Source organism: Ptychodera flava, chromosome 16, assembly GCF_041260155.1.
Source record: "Ptychodera flava strain L36383 chromosome 16, AS_Pfla_20210202, whole genome shotgun sequence".
Lineage (NCBI taxonomy): Eukaryota > Metazoa > Hemichordata > Enteropneusta > Ptychoderidae > Ptychodera > Ptychodera flava.
Window position 1 is genome coordinate 27,922,340 of NC_091943.1, and position 16,568 is coordinate 27,938,907.

The window sequence follows — 16,568 nt, forward strand, 5'->3', positions numbered from 1 at the left end:
ATAATTAGCATTCTAACATATTAAAATACGGGCTCATATCAACAGCCTCTGAACAACATAAGAAAGGCAGTATAAACATAGCATGCATGATAATAGCTTTAGTCACATATACTAAATTTGCACTATCTATATTGCCATGCTCGTACTGTTTATAAAGCATAGATATGAACCCGTATTTTAAATGTTAAGATATGAATCATATATTCACTCTACTGGTCAGCGATAAGCAGACTGACTGACCGATGACCGCTACATCCAGATTGCATCTATAAATGCATAGGAGGTGTAGTGCTACGACACAGCTCGATCACCGTCCCGTTGAAAGCAGTCGGTTGCAAGAGCCCTTGCGGATCACAAACTGTAACCTTCGACAAAATAGCGGTCCTTAAGAGTTGGAATTTATTTCACTAACGGCAAACATCCATTATTTCAATCAGTGACGTACAGTCTCTGGGAAGAGGAGGGGAGAGAGTTGCATTGGGTCAAATTATCATGGTGTCCTTGTAGTGCTTCTTATGACATCTACATTCCATTTGAAACAACAACAACAACAAGAACAACAACACGAGAGATATGTTTGTTGAATTTTATTGGTCAACAGCATGACTAATATAAACATTAAAAAAACATAACAACAATACAAAAAAATTACAACAACCAGATTTCTGGGTTTCCTGTTCCTCAACACGCCTTAGTTTGAACCAAGAAGGTATCATAGTTCACATCAAATTACTGAAAATTGGCAGATATGTCGTGTTTTAATGTAATAGCAAAAATCAAATATTAGAATTTAGTGTAGTACAAGACGCTTAAGTTTGACTATTCTATATTTCTTGCGCTGATCTTGACCTGTGTTGATCATGGACAAAGCATGTGATATATTTGATGGCCCTTTGTAAATTTCAAATACATGTATTATTAAATTGAGTATCATCCTTTGTCATTCAAAAAATTCTCACGATTATTTATTTGTAAATGTTATGAAACAAAACATTTCATTTCTACCTTGTGCAAAAGCTAAACAAAACTTATAAAAGTCACAGCAAACAAAACAAATTTACAAAACGCTTACAGTGGTTTGCGTTGCCTCGTAATAGCAATAGACGACCCAGACATTGTCTAAATTGAGGTGTTGTCAACTCTACCTGGCGTAACTGTCAACTAAGCGGTAATATCAGTCACTTACAATTAATCCACTCTGCGACAGTTGAAACATTGCCTAGCAGGAGGTCAGACGCAGTCAAAACAACACCACTACACACTTCCGCGTACGGCTTACCGGAAAACCCCGCCCGAGACCAGATAGCCAGGACCCCATTGGCCAAAAGTAGAGACTGGGGTCCAGGCTAGAGACGAGACGTCTCGAAACGACCAAGTCCATCTTGCAGATGATCGGAAAATCGCTCTTCGCGCCCTCATGGTCCCACATTTTCAAAACATGCAGAAAATGCATTCATTTCTTTGCACTAATATTGTGTCAATTCGGCCAAATATGTTCAAAAGATTGTATCAAACTTAATAGTGCATGTCAAAGAGCTTACAAGGAAACTTCTTGCATATAGCTGCAATGATTGCAGCGCTCGGGGCGTGCGCCAACTTTTACTGTCGCGTTGGCTGTGTGGCGCCTACGGGCTACACAGCCAATACGACAGAACACGCCGGCGCACGACCCGTGGGCTACAAGTACATGTATTGCAGCTAAGGGGTGGACCATTTGATATCGGGGGGGGGGGTCTGGAAGATTTAAGAGGTTGCATTTTTTTTCGTACCTGATCCAGTGATAATTTTTTTTTCACCCTGTGATTACTGGTAACTTTTTTTCTCGCACTCCTCATTTGAATACTTTTTTGCCCCAACACAAATGTGTGCGGAGTAAAAATTTGCACATTAGACAATCGGTTGGAACACAATACTTGTACATATATTTACCATTTGTCAGTTGGAACACAAATACTATATTTACCATTTACCATCTAACTAACATGTGGGAAAACAAAACAATTCAAGTGACTGATGAAGGAACCGCACTTTGGTTCCGAAACACCGTTATGGATCCATCATTATTTACGCCCTTGGGGGGTGGGGAGGGGTTCGGAGGAATTTCGTCGGAAACTCCGAAATTTCGAGTAACTCCTTACAAACCAGAAATTTTGACTGACCTTCCCCTTAGAAAACTTAAATACCGATACATGTGTATACAAAAATACAGCACAAAGTGGCAACAAAATACAGATTTAAAGCTCAAGCGCTATAACCAGTATCCACTATATAGTATTGTTTAATTTGGATGAGTATCATGATAGGGTTTTCACTAGGATATCTGACTGGGCAGAATTTGAAAGTACAAGGGGAGAACACACGAGATGCTGAGGGGGAAAGCGTCAGAGGGGCTGTCCCTATCTTGCATGGAAAATTTCGAGAAATTGATGTGTGCAATGCTGCAGTCTGGTGCAATCTGAGAGGTGTTTTTAATTTGTTTTTTTCTAAGTAAAACTGTTCAAACACCCTAAGGGGGGAAAGCACGAGAGGGGGATCCCCCTCTAGTGTTGAAAATTGATTTTGGTGCAATCTGGATGTGTTTCAATTTATTTTGCACTCAGTAAATTGTTTGAAAATGACATTGAACACTGATTTTTATTACATTTTTTGCATGATCAGTGTTTGAGTCAAAATATTCAACAACCAAACAATGACAATACATTTTGTAAAAAACAGTTCTCAGTTTGCCAGAGATTGAAGACCAAAGAATATGCAGGAATGGAAAATCTGTGACAGGCTTCTTGTGTTATTTCTCCAGCTGCCAGCTTCTAATGAAAAGCCTGAATACGGTATGGTTAGTTGTCAAAATGATTATTGAACTGAAGTCATTAAAATGAAGTCAATTAAAATAGGTGTTTCAGTGATAATAAAAGATGAATTCACAACAGTTTAGTTTTGTCCTAGATCCTGTGAAAAAAATTAGAAATGTGTGTGTGCAATGGTGCAGTCTGGTACAATCTGTGAGGTGTTTTCATTTTTTTTTACTAGTAAAACTGTAAGAACACCAAAGGGGGAGCATGAGAGGGGTTTTTTGGAAATCTTCCAGACCCCCCAGGATATCAAATGGTCCACCCCCAACCTGCACATGGAGTATTGCATAGAACTCTTGGATAGTCAGTCTGTGGCATTGGTGCGTGGAGCGTTACTTGGATAGTCGATCGAAGGCCCGGAATCGAAGGGTGAGGCCGAAGGCCGAATTCGGTACTAGTACTACTACTAGTAGTGTAACTTTTCTTTACAGGCTTATTCTATGCAACGGCAAACGGAGCGGCGCGGCATGTGTCAAAATTTGACTTACAAATGTGCTGACTTCGGGGTCTGGTTATCCGAAATTCGTCTCAGGTCGACTCGGGTCGGGTTAGTTTTTCCTGTAAGCCGCCCACGTACAGCTCGCTAACCGTCCAAGGCGCTGGACGTATCACTTGCTTTCAAGTGTATATTTTGTTTTGACATCGTCTGACCTTCAAAACAATGCTTCAACTTTATACGCAGAGTTGATTTCTCTGGGATCGACTGGTATTACCGATTAGCTGATAATTAACACGTGACAGTGATGGTAGCAACTCAATTTAGACAGTATGTCCAGTTCGCGTTATGTCACGGGTCAACGCAAACAACTGTATTGTATTTGGGTGAAATGGTATGGGGACGAAGTGATTTTGGGACGAAGTGGATGGGCGAAGTGACTTTTGGGACGAAGTGGTTTTGGTACGAGGTGGTTTTTACGAGGCGCCAAATGTAAAAAAAAATAATTTACATACATACATACATACATACATACATACATACATACATACACACATACATATATATATATATATATATATATATATATATATATATATATATATATATATATACTATAATCATACGCGTACGCATAGAGTGTATTCATTCAGACATGTACAATACATACATACGTTCATACATACATCATACGTATACACGTACACACATAATTTCGCACAAACATGCATAAACACACACACTACACATACATACATACATACATACATACATACATACATACATACATACATACATACATACATACATACATACTGTATAATTTTTATCCACTTGTCCTCGGACAAGTTGCCTCTATTTTTCTACTTGTCCGTAGCAGAAACTCACTTGCCGTGAAAATTTTCCAAAAACAATAATTCTGCTCTTACCCAGATTGTGGTACCTCCCCTACAATGGTTTGTCGCAAATTGTGGTATTTACAGTTTTTAATTGTAAAAAAAAGTAAATTACCATAATGAAATCAATTTAATATGCTTTCGTCGTTTAGGGAAATAGTTGTGTTTAACAGAAATAAATAAGATGTTTCATCACACTTATGACTACGAAACTAGAAGTGATTGAAGACAATAGTCTAATGCACACATTTAACATGGTTTTTTCACTACTGCTGTAAAGTTCACTTCACTTTTATAATTGCCAAAATGATTGATAGTTTTTCATTAAAATTGCAAAATAATTAGGTTGAAAACACGAAATATCTGAGAGGAACTCCTTTCTCTTCATAGCAACTTGTCATATCACGGTTTTGACAAGCTAGTTGGCTTTTGTTAAGGTCCGCTACAATCAAGATAGGGAGTCTAGACCATATAAGGAATTCAGCATGGTGACCTTCACAAGCTTACTGCGTGCGATTGATGAGTGGCATAAGACTCCTTCTGTGGATTGTTTGTAATAGTGTGCCTGACTTTAATTTGGATGTGTGTGAGTCAATAGCCATCTGGTCGTAAAGACATTAATTTATACCCCTGATTGGTGATAGTAATCTGTCTCAAGGCTTACATGTAAGATATATTTCGGTGTCGGTTTTCTGTTGTTTATTCTGTACAAACAATCCAGTCATTAGATTACTTCCTGTTAATGATAAGAAAACGTTTAGTGTGTTTAAAAAAACATGCATACAGGCATTGAAGTGGCAAGGCTTGCCTGTAAGCATCGTAATTTGAAGACAGGGATACAGAGCTTCATCAAAATTTTGGAGTTAGGCCAGGAAGAAAAAATAAATTGTTCATCGGAATCACCGCTTCTACTTTGGCATATTTGGAATTTTTTTTTGATCGCGGCATTACAAATATGTTTAGTACTGCCGCTGGTGGCGCCCTACACTTTGTCGGGTTTTCGCGGGCACGGTTAATGAGACTTCCTACGTGTTTGTACGGACTTAGTTGACCGCTAACACGTTGTTGTGGCGTCTGAATTTGGCGAATCACGACGCAAAGTGGGTCGATTTGGTTAGGTTAGTACATGTCACATCATGAGTATTAATTTGATCGCCAACATTCGACGTTATGGCCAACAGTTAGTTCTAAAGACGCTATTCAGTGTTTGTCCTGATATTACGTTCGGCGATTTGTTCAACAAGATCGTGACAGCAGATGGACGGTGCATCCGATCATGGAGGTAGCTACCTCCATGATCCGATTGAATGAAAATTGCATCGAAAGTGTAAAAAATTACGGCAATGACAAAACACATGGTTGCGTCGATGTTAAAGTACGATCTGAATGATGACTGTATAACTTCACTCCGATCACAGTACAGTGTTGTTAGACCATTGTGTAAACTGTGTAGAGACAATGGTAAAGAGGTCAAAACATGGGGCCAAAGTAAAATGAAAAAACTCAGATGCTAGGTCCCACCAGGACAATATTAAAGGACAATACTGAATTGTTGGATTTCAGTGATTTGCTGTACATTTCAGTTTTATTCTGAGAGAATGTTGAAATACTCAGAATATGTTTTGCAAACACTAACTGTGAATGTAATGGCCTATGTTATTGTTGGGAAATAGTCTTGAATTCAGTTACCAGGATCAGTGTTTCTTGTCTGAGATATTTCTGGTAAAAAGGGAAACAATTATCTTGCCTTGTCTGCATCTGTGCAAAAATGCCTGGAGAACGCGTTTACCTTCGGCCTAAAAAAAATAAAAAAAAAAATTTCGCTCGCCGCTCCTGGAACTTGGTCCAAAAAATCCGATGAACAAGATTTTTTTTTTCTCTGGCCTCTACTGACATTTTTAGGTAAAGTTGTGGCTTCCGTCACACCACATACAAGTGCAGTCAATTCCGTTTGATTCCCGTACACTAGCAGGTTAGTGGGCTAGAGTAACCGTGGTTGTCAATAAAGTTTGCTTCACTGTTTCACGGTCCAAATTGTTCGGTGAAAAGTTAGCTGTTCTTTTTAAAATGATCTAGGCTTCCGCTTATCTCGTTACATTTTACATGTAAAATGAGTGGGGACGTACGTGGCCCGGCATTTGCCCCTGGCTAGTGGACGCACACGTTCAGATTGACGACTTTGCGTCGGCCCAGGTCCGGACCTGGGCCGAGGCCGATGTAAAAACCAATGTGGACACGCTGAGTCGGCCCTGGGCCGACTCAGTTTGGTCCCGGTTAGAAGGGGGGGTTCAGGGCCGACTCAGGGCCGACGCAAAATTTGGTCCGACGCAAATCGCCAGTGTGGACACGTTACGTCGGCCCTGGTCCCAGTTGACCAGGCCTCCGCCATGGATCGAAGTTGAACTAGTCACCCTATTCGCACAAAACAAACGACGTTTGAAACTAAAGTTTACACCTATCGAAAGTTTTCAATCCAGTCTTTACATTTTAATATCATCCTATGTACGCAGAACTTTCCATCAACCTTTGTTCCGCAAACGAGACCATGTCATTCGATTCCACATGCACAGTGCACGTAGAGAGGCATGTCAAAAATGCCGCGCACATGGTTATTTCTCCACCGTGGTCTTATATATACCATATGCTCATCCAATAAATAGTGAAGATCTCTCCGATGATTAAAAGGGTGAGTGGTAGTCATATTTGCCTTCTTGTGCGTAAAAACACAGGAAAATCATGAACAGTAGAAACAGCGTGCCATATTCAAATGCGCCATTTTGAACTTTGACAGGTCAGAGGTCACAAAGGAAGGTAAAGTTACGTCGGCCCTAATTCTGGTACCGGTAGGTGTGGACACGGACCAAATTTAATCCCAAAAGGACAATTATTTTGCGTCGGCCCAAATTTCAGTTGGGTTGCCAATGTGAATCTTGTAGTCACATTGACTTGCTCACACCATGAATCGCAAACTGTAACATAGTAACTGATTTTCCTTTAGTGTTTCGGTTGAGACGAAAAAATTAAGCCTTGATTTGAGTGCGTCCCAGTGACCCATATCTGGTACTTTTAGGGGAAATTGTTTCTAATTTGCGTCAAAGACGAAAGAACGCACTCTGGGCAAAACACTGACTTGGCTCTGAACTTTCTGCCCGCGGGCAAGTAAGGGCTAGTTTTGCGCTTGTCCGCATTAGAAATCAGTCTGTCCCGGGCATCGGGCAAGCGTATTTTTCAGGCCCTGCATACATACATACATACATACATACATACATACATACATACATACATACATACATAGAGCCTGGACAAGGGTCGAAATTTACATCGAGCCTCGCTTTCGCGATATACAGCTGCAACCTGAAAATTTTATATACATAGTACCTTGTTTTGACTTACTGATAGAGCTGCAAAATTTTATATACATAGGACCTCGTTCTGACTTACTGATAGAGCTGCAAAATTTTATATACATAGGACCTCGTTCTGACTTACTGATACAGCTGCAAAATTTTATATATATAGGACCTCGTTCTGACTGACTGATACGGCCGCGAAATTATATATATATAGGACCTTGTTCTGGCTGACTGATCCAGTCGCAAAAAATTATATAGAAGGACCTCGCATTTGTTATTCAACAACAAAATATTATATACAAACTCGTTTTGAGAAGCTGGGACTCGGAAACTTTTGTATATATAACATCCTTCTTTTCGAAACAAGATAGTGACTTCCAAATATTCATAATGTTGGTCACAACTGGATTTACATAAAAAATGTTGTGTTCACAATGCTGCAAACAGCAGGGCTCGTGTGTGGACCGTAGAAGGACCTTAGTAGCCCAGCGTATGATGCTGTGTGTTCCCGGCGTATCCAGTGGTGGACCGGAGGTGGTGATACCACCGCGCTTGGAACACACAGTATCATACGCAGCATGGCCATAGCTCTGCCTGGCAGGGCTGTTTGTTACCGGCCTTATACGGCTGGTGGGAGGCTGTATAACGTTGACCTAGCTCTGCGTGGCAGGGCTTTGTGTTACCAGCATTGTACGGCCTTCCACTAGCCCTTCGAGTATGGCGAGAGTGTCAGACTTTGGCTACGCTCTCGGGGAGGGGGGGGGGGTGTTAACTCCATGGCTAATAGTACGGGGCTCCTCACGAACATGGAAACCCAAACTGTTGTGATACCAGTTTTGAGCAAAAAAAACCTACCCTTCTGATACCATACAATATAATTGTATAAAATTACGTATACAGATACGATCGACTCACTCGCCTTGCGTACCATGGGTACAAACAGACCAACCTGTATTACCCCTATTTGTAACAATCAACCCTATTTGTAACAAAATTAAATTTTCAAAAATACTTTGCCATATATGTTGAAATATTAAAAAAATATGCATATTTGTATGTTTGAGGGCAATTTTCTTTTTTTGTTTTTCCTTGTCAAAACTCATTTTTTCAGAAACTGCTTTTGTTACAAATTGGGTTGATTGTTACAAATAGGGGTGACATGTATCACCCTATTTGTAACAATCAACCCTATTTGTAACAAAATTTAATTTTCAAAAAAACTTTGCCATATATGTTAAAATATTAATGAAATATGCATATTTGTATGTTTGAGGGCAATTTTCTTTTTTTTTCCTTGTCAAAACTCATTTTTTCCGAAACTGCTTTTGTTACAAATTGGGTTGATTGTTACAAATAGGGGTGACATATGTCAACCCTATTTGTAACAATCAACCCTATTTGTAACAAAACCTAAATTTCAAAGAAACTTGGCCGTATTGATGAAATCTTGATGAAATATACATATAAGTATGTTCGGGGACAATTTTCTTTGTTTTCCTTGTTCAAACTCATTTGTACGAAAATGCTCGTGAGATTAAATTTCGTTGTGCAGGTTCCTAGGGATAAGAGCCCTACTCGTAAGATATAATCAAGTCGTGCAGATACATGCCAAAGGTTTGTTTCGGGGCAATTTTCACCATTTTCGGTCAAAAATGTTAAAAATCTTGTTTTCTGACCGAAATCATACTAAACCTATATTGGGTTAACTTTTGTTACAAATTGGGTTGATTGTTACAAATAAGGTTGACGTGTCAACCCTATTTGTAACAATCAACCCTATTTGTAACAATCAACCCTATTTGTAACAAAATTTATACCAACTTGAAACAAAACCTAATTTTCTAAAAAACTTGGCCGTATTTGATGAAATCTTGATGAAATATACATATTAGTATGTTTTGGGGCAATTTTTATTTTTTCCTTGTCGAAACTTATTTTTTCCGAAAATGCTCGTTAGATTAACTTTCGTTGTGCAGGTTGCCTAGTATAAGAGGCCTACTCGTAAGATATTATCGAGTTGTGCAGATACATGCCAAAGGTTTTTCGGGGCAATTTTCCCCAATTTCGGTCGAAAATGTTAAAAATCTTGTTTTCTGACCAAAATCATACTAAACCTATATGGGGTCAACTTTTGTTACAAATTGGGTTGATTGTTACAAATAGGGTTGACGTGTCAACCCTATTTGTAACAATCAACCCTATTTGTAACAAAATTTAACCAACTTGAAACAAAACCTAATTTTCTAAAAAAAACTTGGCCGTATTTGATGAAATCTTGATGAAATATACATATTAGTATGTTTTGGGGCAATTTTTATTTTTTCCTTGTCGAAACTCATTTTTTCCGAAAATGCTCGTTAGATTAACTTTCGTTGTGCAGGTTGCCTAGTATAAGAGGCCTACTCGTAACATATTATCGAGTTGTGCAGATAGGTTTGTTTCGGGGCAATTTTCACCAATTTCGGTCAAAAATGTTAAAAATCTTGTTTTCTGACCGAAATCATACTAAACCTATATTGGGTTAACTTTTGTTACAAATTGGGTTGATTGTTACAAATAGGGTTGACGTGTCAACCCTATTTGTAACAATCAACCCTATTTGTAACAAAGTTTAACCAATTTGTAACAAAACCATATTTTCAAAGAAACTTGGCCGTATTTGATGAAATCTTGATGAAATATACATATTTATATGTTTTGGGCAATTTTTATTTTTTTCTGAAAATGCTCGTTAGATTAAATGTTGTTGTGCAGGTTCCTACGGATAAGAGACCTACTTGTAAGATATAATCAAGTTGTGCAGATATATGCCAGAAGTTTGTTTTGGGCCAATATTCACCAATTTTGGTCAAAATGTTAAAAATCTTGTTTTCTGACCGAAATCTTACTAAACCTATATGGGGTTAAAGTTTGTTACAAATTGGGTTGTACAATGGTGATTGTTACAAATAGGGTTGACGTGTCAACCCTATTTGTAACAATCAACCCTATTTGTAACAATCAACACTATTTGTAACAAAGTTTAACCAATTTGTGACAAAAGCTAATTTTCAAAAAACACGGCCGTATTTGATGAAATCTTGATGAAATATACATATTAGTATTTTCGGGGGCAATTTTCTTTGTTTTTTCCATGTCGAAACTCATTTAACTACTCGTTAGATAAAATTTTCGGCTCGCAGGTTTTTAGGGATAAAGGCCTCCATCTAACAGGTAATCATGTTTTTCAAATACATGCCAAAATTTGGTGGGCGGCATCAGTCACTAATTTTGGTCAAAAATGCAAAACAAATCTTCTTTACTGACAGAAGTCATACTAACCCTATTTGTATCAAAAGTTAACGCTATTTGTAATTCGTAAAACCAAAAAAAAAAAATTTTGCTCTTCCAATAACATGGTTTCAAAACAGGGCAGGTAGGTCGGCTGGTTTTTTCCCCTATATTTTCTTTTAAATATGCACTTTTCAGGGGTCCAGGGCGATCTAATACTTACCACAACATTTCCAGAAAAAGTGTATCATACATATTAAAGGACTAATACATAAAAGACGTCGACGTCCCAAGCAAAAATCAAATATTAGGTGACGAACACGTGATTTTACGGGGGGTTTTCTGTCTTTTTGTTACTTCCGTGTTTACGTAGCGCTAAAAAGTTTTGGGTCGCAGGCAAAAAAATAGGGTAGGTCGGGTTATCGGAACACGACAACTTTTTTCTTTTGCCTTTCCACAGTCCTTCCTTTGTGGAGGGACTGTGGCCTTTCCTATCCATCTGCAGGCCACCGAGACTTAGGTCGGCCTCTGTAAAGGATGCTTCATAGTAACTTAAATCATCATCAAACTTTAATTTTAAAAAACTTTCAATCACGTCGGCCTTGAGTTCGATATTTTCCTCCTTCAGTCGTATTTTTCTCAATATTACCTCAATAATAATGCCGTACAGCAATGGCAATGCCGTAAAATCGATAATTTTATCAAGCTTCAGCAGCCGAAACCACATGGAATTAAGGCAGAAAGGACCCATCATGTAGTTACTCATAATTCAAGCCAGGCACAGATAGGTGAGACACTACACATATGGTGTCCAAAGCTAGATAGTGGAGTTGTTTATGTTCTAGATACCTTCGATCTGGTATTTGACCTTATAGTATCGGTCACCCAAATAACCGAGTAGTTTAGAATATCAAAAAAATATAATCAAGTGCATTGTTTTAGAATTCGAGGGACAGATACTTCTGGAAGTGAGTAATCATAATTTTATTGAATGTTATCGTGATCCCTATGAACATAAAAAGTAGAGATGAAACGTGATTCTGAAGAGTATTCAGAACGAAAATCTCCGAATTTAAAAAGTGGTGCGGCCAATGCAGATAATAACATCGTTTATGATAGTCTACCTCTTGAGGTTTATGATACGAAATATGCCATGCACTTGACTCATCCCTTCATCAAAGGTATCTATCAGCGCTCGGCAGCAACATCGAGTGGGAAATTACCCTATCTCTGTCTCCCAGTTAATTGTCAGTGAAAATCTCCCTACAGCAGGTTATACAAACTGACGAATATTCAATTTGGATATTAAAATGGTGGTAGACTTCATGACACTACTGACACTGGAAATGCATTCAACATTTAAATTTACAGTTGAGAAATACCTAAAAAAACAACATATTCCGACGTTGAAATATTTCAGGGCTCAAAGCAAAACTAAGAAATCATTCTTGATATTAAAACAAATACAAAACCAACCGGAACGTTCCAATGCCTGCTCAGAGGATCACCCAAAACAACCTTTGAGGGACCATCAAAGGCGAAATTCTTAGATACTCGCCTACATGCAATACCCAATCGATTTCAAGAAAAAAGTAGAATTCTTCACAAGCAAATTGATAGACACAATATGCACGGCAACATAAACCAAACAGAATCAAAAAGTAAATAGAAAAACAAACAATCAAACATTCACAACATAAAATGACTTGATCTTCACAACAACATTTAGGCTCAACACATATCAAACAAAGGAAAAAAAAAAAAGCCCATCAAATTTGAAACGTCAAAATATTTGGAAGAACTTGATAAGTGGGAAGCAATTAAAACCCTTTTGCCGAAACAACCAACAAGAGCCTACAATAAAAACAAGTGTATAAATTAAAGCAGCCGCATTGAGGGTTCAAATGAATCCAAACAAATGCCAAGGCCGTATCTGTGATGAATTATCTGAAAATTAGGTAAAATGTCACCACAAGGAACCTTCATACAAAATGTCAAAGCAATTGGACGAGTAGATTCTAAGAGAAGATTTTTGACCTGCTTTTATAGCAAAAATGGCGAAATTGCCAAAAAGAGTCGTGCATAGATCAGCACAATTCAATACGTCTTGAAAGAATTATCTCCAGAAACCTGTATACCAAATTTCAAAACAAACCACCTCGCAATTTTAGAAAACATATTTTTTCAAAAACGACATATTTCCCCAAAATATAGACCTAAATACGCATATTTCATCAAGATTTCATCAAATACGGCCAAGTTTTTTGAAAATTAGGTTTTGTTATAAAATTATTAAATTTTGTTACAAATAGGGTTGTTTCTTACAAATAGGGTTGATTGTTACAAATAGGGTTGCACGTCTACCCAATTTGTAACAAAAATTAACCCAATGTAGGTTTAGTATGATTTCGGTCAGAAAACAAGATTTTTAACATTTTTGACCAAAATTGGGGAAAATTGCCCCAAAAAAACCTTTGGCATGTATCTGCACAACTCGATTATATGTTACGAGTAGGCCTCTTATACTAGGCAACCTGCACAACGAAAGTTAATCTAACGAGCATTTTCGGAAAAAATAAGTTTCGACAAGGAAAAAATAAAAATTGCCCCAAAACATACTAATATGTATATTTCATCAAGATTTCATCAAATACGGCCAAGTTTTTTAGAAAATTAGGTTTTGTTTCAAGTTGGTTAAATTTTGTTACAAATAGGGTTGATTGTTACAAATAGGGTTAACACGTCAACCCTATTTGTAACAATCAACCCAATTTGTAACAAAAGTTAACCCAATATAGGTTTAGTATGATTTCTGTCAGAAAACAAGATTTTTAACATTTTTGACCGAAATTGGGGAAAATTGCCCCGAAACAAACCTATCTGCACAACTTGATTATATCTTACGAATAGGCCTCTTATACTAGGCAACCTGCACAACGAAAGTTAATCTAACGAGCATTTTCGGAAAAATAAGTTTCGACAAGGAAAAAATAAAAATTGCCCCAAAACATACTAATATGTATATTTCATCAAGATTTCATCAAATACGGCCAAGTTTTGTAGAAAATTAGGTTTTGTTTCAAGTTGGTTAAATTTTGTTACAAATAGGGTTGATTGTTACAAATAGGGTTGACACGTCAACCCTATTTGTAACAATCAACCCAATTTGTAACAAAAGTTAACCCCATATAGGTTTAGTATGATTTCGGTCAGAAAACAAGATTTTTAACATTTTTGACCGAAAATGGTGAAAATTGCCCCGAAACAAACCTTTGGCATGTATCTGCACGACTTGATTATATCTTACGAGTAGGGCTCTTATCCCTAGGAACCTGCACAACGAAATTTAATCTCACGAGCATTTTCGTACAAATGAGTTTCAACAAGGAAAACAAAGAAAATTGCCCCCGAACATACTTATATGTATATTTCATCAAGATTTCATCAAATACGGCCAAGTTTCTTTGAAATTTAGGTTTTGTTACAAATAGGGTTGATTGTTACAAATAGGGTTGACATACGTCACCCCTATTTGTAACAATCAACCCAATTTGTAACAAAAGCAGTTTCGGAAAAATGAGTTTTGACAAGGAAAAAAAAGAAAATTGCCCTCAAACATACAAATATGCATATTTTATTTATATTTCAACATATATGGCAAAGTTTTTTGAAAATTAAATTTTGTTACAAATAGGGTTGATTGTTACAAATAGGGGTAATACACCAACCGACAGATTGGAAATTTTGATGGTAGATCTGGGATGTAGATACATGGGTTTCCAGTGTTGACAGCATGATTTTTTAACAAATGTCAGTTTTTGTTTAAAACCGGACCCTTTCTCACACCAACACCTCGTGAAAAGTATACCCTTTCTGATACCAAACAGTGTAAAAAAACGACACCTTTCGCACGGACCCTCCCCGTATAGCCATCTATGGGAGTTAACCCCCCCCCCCCCGGGCTACGCTACCTCGCGGCAGAGTAGCCAAAGCTCAGTGGACACTCTCGCCATACTCTTAGGGCTAGGCCTCCCGGGCCCACCAGCCGTATAACGCCGGTAACACCCAGCCCTGCGACGCAGAGCTATGGCCTAGCTCTGCGTGGCAGGGATGTGTGTTACCGGCGTTATGCGGCCTCCCATCACATGGAAGCCGTATAAAGCCGATAACACACAGCCCTGCAAAGCTAAGGGAGCATTCGTTTTTTACAGGGAGGGGGGGTCGGTGGAAATCAGGGGGTTGACTTTTACAAAACCGCTTTTTAGGGTGGGGGGTGGGTCAAATTTTACAATCAATTATTGAAGGGGGGCAAATTTTACAAAGGTTTGTATTGAGTTATGGAAAAAAAATTGACTTTGGAATTTCACCGAAATGTTGCTTGTGTAACTGATGTTTCGAGACGGCAGAATAATAACCGACCAAAGCTCAGCCAAATTTATTTCTCTAGCAGGGCCAACAAGTCCGAGACTGGCGTTAACCTCTCTAGAGCAGCAACAGAGCATGTAGCCCTAAGTACAGGTCTGTGTGTTCCTGGCATTATACGGCCTCCACCACAGCCCTGCAACGGTCTGTGGAGATAACTGGGGTCTCTGCAGCGAGATTCAAATAGGGATCTCCATGGTAAACAACTTGTCGAGTATGTTATGTTTCAGAAAATGAGCGGTTTTGGACGTTAGGAGAAGTCAATCGCATCTTTTCTGGGATTGGTTAGGAGGTAAAGGTAGGCAGGGAAAGGATTTTGCCCCAATAGAGCAGAATTTCGGCCAAAAAGACCGTTTAGTCTTCATTGCGGTCCAGATCCAGGCCGCAGAGACCTCAGTTCTCTTCATAGACCATTGCAGGGCTGTGGTAGAGGCCATATAATGCTGGGAACACACGTGCACAGACCTGTACGCAGGGCTACAGAGCATGGGGCATGAAATGAGGAACTAACACAAAGTCATATAATGTAACAAACAACTTCTGTATATTACTATATTGTGTCAAATATCGGAGTCTACATATAAAATAGTAAAACCGTACTTCAAAACTATAAATATTACTCCATGGTAACAATAACCGTACTGATCGACCTCCCGACGGCAGGAGTCGAACACACTTTCAGAACAAAAACTCTGTTCAAACCCTTTCTAAATGCTTAACAATTTCTATGGAAAACTTAACGTTACCGCAGAGCTGCAGAGGTACCTCAGACTTGACCACGCGGCTCGGAAACACAAATAGTTCACACGCGACTTTAACTAATGTTCGATGATGAGCACAATTGTAAGTCCGGTGTAATGTCTGCACATGAAAGTCGGCGACAACACACGCAATTTACTGCTAAGCAGCGTCCAGTTCAGCTACCACGGGCGCAGAAATCTTAGATCTTTGTTTACTTCCGGTCGGGACATGCCGAACTAATCTGAAGTCTTCCTTTGCAAATTCCGTGCATAGGCAAAAGTTCAGTGGAACAATCATAATAATGTTCTCATGACAATCTCAGACATCTGACCGAACTCATAAACGGAATAAAGTTCACAGTTAACACACAATTTGCTGCAGGAAGATCAGCTTTCAACTTGTGGTGATACTATCATCTCAGCGTGCAGTGCGTATGCAAATATACGGCACGGCTAGCTTTTACTTGTGTGAGCAATGTTCGTTCGATCGACTAAAGTAGAGGATGGCGTAGGGTTTAAATAAACAGTCCGATCCGCATAAAGTTCGATCTCTGCCACTCACCGGTTTCTTTACATATCTGCTGACTTGAGTAAAACTCAAA